Below are 5,551 nucleotides of genomic sequence, written 5' to 3'. Positions count from 1 at the left end.
CCTCTTGGCCCAGGTGCCTTGCACCTGGGACCCTGGTCGGATGCTTCCAGGCTTTCTGTATCTGCTGAGTGGGACTCTGGCCTCTCCCGTGTCCGCTCGAAACAGCATGCCCTTGTGTGTGACTTTCTCTGCTTGCGGTCCCCCACACTGCCAGCCCTTGCAGGCACCCGTGACACCCCCCGCACCTGTAGCCAGTGTTGGGCTGAATTGGCGAATACGTTCCCTGCCTCCCTCACCCCTTGGGGACGGTGACACCCAGATGTGTGCTTTACACCATTTGCTGGAGTTACCCCCAACAGAATTAGGCTTCCCTTCCCTGGGTGGGGGCGGGTACTGGGGATCAAACCCAGAGACATTTAACCACTGGGAGCCACATCCCCAGCCCTTTCTACTTTTTATTTAGAGACAGGGTCTTGCCAAGTTGCTTAGGACCTCGCTAAGTTGCTGAGGCTGGCCTTGAACTTGCGGTCCTCCTGCCTCAGCCTCCCAAGTCGCTTTGATTGACACCACCACTCCCCAACTTCTGTGCTCACCTGCCTCTGTTTCTTCCTGTTCCCAAAGAAACCGCCTAGTCTCGTCCCTGGCTCAGGCTTGGCTGCCGGAGTCTAAGAAAATGGCGAGGCCTCAAAGGGGAGGCTGCCCCGGGCTGCTGTCAGTATCAGGGTGCTAGAGCCTTTTGAGTTCCTGACACAGAAGAGGTCCTCAAGCCAATGAGAACCATCGCCGTCAGAGAGACATCAGTGTTTCTGAGTGCTTTGAAATGGCATCCCGGGCCGCACAGGGTTGTGGGATTGGACGGCCCACATCTGCCACCGTCAGGGGGCTAAGGGGGGCCTGGGAAGGCAGGAGTACCTCCGCTGGCCCCATTAAGGTGACAGGTGGAAGGGTGGCTGGTTCCCGTCACCCTGGGACTTCTCCCGTGTGCATCCTCTTCTTTCAACACACGGGCGGGCGGTGTTTCCTCTGAGGGCGAAGTTGGAATGAAATACATTTGGCAAATGGCAGGCATCGAATGACCCTCCTCTTTCCTGTTCAGCTGCGATTCTGCAGGGAGGGCGGGGCAGGCCCTGCCTGGTCAGCAGGGCATCTCCAGCGCCTCGCACGCAGCCCCAAGAGCTAGGGAACCGAGCTTATGAGTGACAGCTGGCCGGGAGTCTGGAGCAGGGCAGGCGGGGCGCCCAGGACTGGTTGGGCAGGACCAAGAAGGAAACTTGTGGAAAGGGACCCTCGGGGCAGACTGTGCAAGGCCACCGTGCTGAGTTAAGAGCCTGAGGTGACTGAGGCAGGAGGGGACGTGCCAGATTCTCTGGCTCTTTCCTTGGCTACAGAATGCCGTTTTTGTACCCGCCAATGCCATCGGGCGCCTGAGGACTTCAGCGAGCTCGTGAGCTAAAGTGCACGCGGTCACCTAGTGGGTGCTGCCGCCCTCGGTCCTTCTTTTATGAGGGTTTACAGATTGTAAATAAAGAACAGAAGGGCAGAGCCCGGGGCCAGAGTACAGGGGTCAGCGGGGACAGGAAGGGAGCAGCTGGGGAGAAGGGAGGTGTCCTGGGCACAGCTGTGCTGCCATCCTCCTGGGGACAGGGATCATGTCCCCAGCTGCTGGGGACCTGTCAGAATGACTTCTGCTGCAGCACCGGGCTTCCTCCAGAGGCCGATCAACAGGGCTCCTCCCTGCCCAGTCCAGCTGCCCTCCCCTCTGTTCCAGGGACGCCAGTCTGCGAAGGTAGAAGAGCCACCCTGTGCGGATCTTACAAAGAGCCCCCGGCAAGGCCAGACCCTGCCCGAGAGCAGGAGGGCGAGATCCAAGAGAAGGCTACTGCCCTGGGCAGCTAGGAAGCCAGCAAGAGGCCCGGAGCCAGGCTGCCCAAGTTATTGCAGAGGCTGAGACGGTGACCACAGGGAGACCAGAGAGGGTCTCACACATGTGCACCCTGAGAGGCGCCGGGGTCCCCTCCAGCAGCCTCTGCATGTCACCGGGCTTCTTTTGTTAAACATGATCAAGAATTCCCAGAGAGAGCCTCTGCTCGCTCGCTGGCTGGCTCAGGGGCCTCTGGGGAGCTCTTTAGCTGGGAGACTCTAGAAACAGTTTGTTGTTGCAGGATTTCGGATGCAATCCTCCGGGCTGTCATTTCCCCAGAGCTGCAGAGGCCGCAGTCCTGATGGGAGGCATTTTGTAGATGACAATGTCACAGCCCCAGCTAGGCCTTCTCCTGCCTCCGGCTCCCCCTCCTCCAGGGCTCTCCAGGGTCCTGGCTTCAACCCCAGCCCCTGCCTCTTCCCCAGCAGCCTCCCTGACACTCGGTCTTTAATGGAAGATTTATTGAAACCCACCAAATTGCATCAAGTCCAAATCTGCTCACTGGATCCCCCACCCCACACCTGCTCACCAGGCTGCACCAGAGGGGGGTCTGGCTCTCCACGGGACCCTCCCCGTGTCCTGGCCTGGCATCCCGGCCTGGCGGATGCCCACACCCCACCTCCTGGGTCCCTCCTAAAGATGCTGAGGCCAAGGCTTCTCTCCAGGATTAAAACAAGGTCAGGGCAGGGAGGTGGCTCAGGGAGGAGCCCTGCTTTGCTCAGGGATCAGAAAGACAAAGTCCGGCCCTTCTGTCCGGGGCTCGCTCGGGAGCCAGGAGAGCACGTGTCCACCCCAGGACGTCCACGGCCGCTGTACGTGGAAAAGCTCCAAACTGGAGCAAAGTCCACCGTCAGTAAATACATAAAACGTGCCGCATCTGCCCAAGGGAGAAGCAGAAGATTCTAGAGAGTGCAAACTGGTCTATCCTGATAGGAGGCAGATGGGAGGTCACTTGAAGGGGGGGTAGGTGGGCAGGAGGGAGGGCGGGAAGGGGCAACTTCAGGCGAAGGATGTCCATTACTGGACGTTGGTTACAGTCACAGACTGCGTGGATATTTAAACACACCAGAATGCATGTGTTAGAAGTGAGCAGTGTGTCCCGAGTACACCTTAAAAACTTTTTTTTTTTTTTTGGTACCAGGGATTGAACTCAGGGGCACTCGATCCTTGAGCCACCTCCCCAGCCCTATTGTGTATTTTATTTAGAGACAGGGTCTCACTGAGTTGCTTAGCGCCTGGCTTTTGCTGAAGCTAGCTTTGAACTCACGATCTTCCTGCCTCAGCCTCCCGAGCGGCTAGGATGACAGGCGTGTGTCACCGTGCCCGGCCTGTGGATGGTTTTGAAGAGAAGAGTATGTGGCCCTGCTGGTCTGAGGCCTGCAGTTTGCTGTAGGGCCAGCGCTGCAGTGGGCTCGTCCACTCCTTTCCCAAGACACGTGTCAGGATGCTGTCATTGGATGAGCTGTGGTCCTCCTGGCTGTCCCACGGTTGGCTTGGGGTTGTTTGGCTTAGGGTTAGGTCATTGTTGAGTTTACCATCAATCCAGGGAGGAGCCGTGGCCAGAGGCAGCCCCGTCAGGCTGTCGGTGGGTGGGCCTGTTGAACGCGGTGACGGTGAAAGGTCTAGTTACGATGTTGACCCAGAGGAAGTTTTTGTTCACCAAGGGGAGATTTTGCCCCGAATGATGTTCCAGGTTTCTTTTTTAAAAAAATTCATCTTTCAGCACGATCATCTCTGTTTTGTCTAATTTTGTTTTAGCTTCCCCCCGACTTCTCAAGGTCACCGAGTCTCCAATCACTCATGACCCGTGTGAGACTGAGAAGGAAGCCACCCGGCGGCCGCTGCCTAAAGATGGAGACCACCTTGGTGTCACCGTCCCACGTCGTGTGCAGAGCATTTGGGATCCATGATACGTGCGCTGGTGACGGGAAGGATGAATCTTCATCCAATTGGCTAAATCCAAACTTTCAGGAGAGGATGGTTCAATACAGGGAACAAAAGTCTCTCTTTTCCCCCCCTCTGGGTGGTGCTGGGAATGCGACCCCAGGCCTGTGCCCCTTGGGGAGCCCTCTGTCCACCCTACAGCCTGGGGCAGAGCGGCTTCTTTTACAGGATAACTTTCCACTCTTTTCCTCTCATCAGGAGCTGACCCCAGGGCAAAGTGTGTCCCCACTGGACAGACGGGACCTCCCAGGACACCAACATCGTCACAGGAGCCACTTTGTCCCCGGAAAACTGAACCCCAAACAAGGCCACCGAGTCCCCTGACAGTGCAGTGTCCCCCTCTCGGCTCCCGTGGTGGCTGCTATTTGTCTGCCCCTCAGCCCTGTCCTCACGGAGTCTGCCTCCTGCGTAGATCAGGTTTACTTAGGTTAGGGTTAGAGAGCCGCCGTACAGTCGGATCCACGGCCCAACAGCACCCAACCTGGAGCAGGCCCACTTCCTGCACCTCTCCACCCCCACCCTCCCACCCCGGCTGCCCACCAACACCCGGATCCAGCTCTGGCTTCTTCCTGACCCTGGGGGGCTCCCTGGCTCTCCCCAGCACCCCTGCTCTCTCCCGCAACAGGTCACACGCCCGGCTGGAGAGGTGGCCTCGCTCCTGGAGGGTGCCAGGCCCTGGGTTCAATCCCCAGCATCACAGGAATGTACAACGAGAGAACAGTAATTCCCAAAGAAACCCAACCTGGACTGCAGATTGGTGCAACCCACTCTGGAAAGCAGGATGGAGATTCCGTGGAAAACTGGGAATGGAACCAGCATTTGACCCAGCTATCTCACTCCTCGGTCTATACCCAAAGGACTTAAAATCAGCACACTACAGGGACACAGCCACATCAATGTTTAGAGCAGCTCAATTCATAATAGCTAAACTGTGGAGCCAACCTAGATGCCCTTCCGTAGATGAATGGATAAAGAAATCATGGCACATATACACAGTGGAATATTACTCAGCAATAAAAGAGAATAAAATCATGGCATTTGCTGGTAAATGGATGGAGTTGGAGAATATCATGCTAAGTGAAGTTAGCCAATCCCAAAAAACCAAAGGCCGAATGTTGTCTCTGATAAGTGGATGCTGACCCATAGTAGGGTGGGGGGCGTGGGAAAAGTGGAGGAACTTTGGATTGAGCAGAGGGGAGGAAGGAAAGGGAGGGGGCTGAGGGTGGGAAAGGCGGTGGAATGAGATGGACACCGTTACCCCAGGTACATGTAGGACTGCACCAATGATGTGAAAAATTGTGCTCCGTTTGTGTGTAATGAATCGAAGTGCATTCTGCTGTCATGTACAACTAATTAGACCAAATAAATTTAAAAAAAAATCCCCACCCATTGAGCAGCAGATATCTTCCTGGGTGACCTTGGTTGAAGGGCATTGACAGTTCTTCCTTTATTGTTCTTGGCATTTATGAGTCTTCTTTTAAGGAGCAGGCACTATTCTTAGGCGAAATAGAAAACCTGGAAAACCGGGAGGAAACCAACCACTATCAGACCCTCCCTGACAACCATCATTAATAGGATGGTGTGCCTCTTTCCTGGTTTCTTTTCTGTACCCATGTTCATCTTTAAAAAGAGGACCCAATTATTCTGTTTTGCACCTTAAATTTTTTTCCCACCTAAGTCATCATAGTTAAATTTTATGTGTCAATTTGCCTGGGCTCCAGGGCACTCTTTGAGCAAATACGGATC

The 5,551-nt window shown here is 55.5% G+C and overlaps 2 long non-coding RNA genes across 2 annotated transcripts; one reads left to right on the top strand and one right to left on the bottom strand.

The window, feature by feature from the left end:
* Positions 1-382: 382 nt before the first annotated feature.
* On the bottom strand, positions 383-2,668 carry LOC125611735. Its single transcript, XR_007341975.1, has 2 exons — positions 2,391-2,668; positions 383-963 (listed from the first exon to the last, which is right to left on the bottom strand). It is a non-coding gene; the product is annotated as an uncharacterized LOC125611735 (long non-coding RNA).
* Positions 1,087-4,673, top strand: LOC125611733. Its single transcript, XR_007341970.1, has 3 exons — positions 1,087-1,273; positions 3,620-3,774; positions 4,004-4,673. It is a non-coding gene; the product is annotated as an uncharacterized LOC125611733 (long non-coding RNA).
* The last annotated feature ends 878 nt before the right edge of the window (positions 4,674-5,551 follow it).

Source organism: Marmota marmota, unplaced genomic scaffold (assembly GCF_001458135.2).
Source record: "Marmota marmota marmota unplaced genomic scaffold, marMar, whole genome shotgun sequence".
In the NCBI taxonomy this organism is placed as follows: Eukaryota; Metazoa; Chordata; class Mammalia; order Rodentia; family Sciuridae; genus Marmota; species Marmota marmota.
The sequence above is the reverse complement of the archived record's forward strand: the minus strand, read 5'-3'. Positions and strand labels throughout refer to the sequence as shown.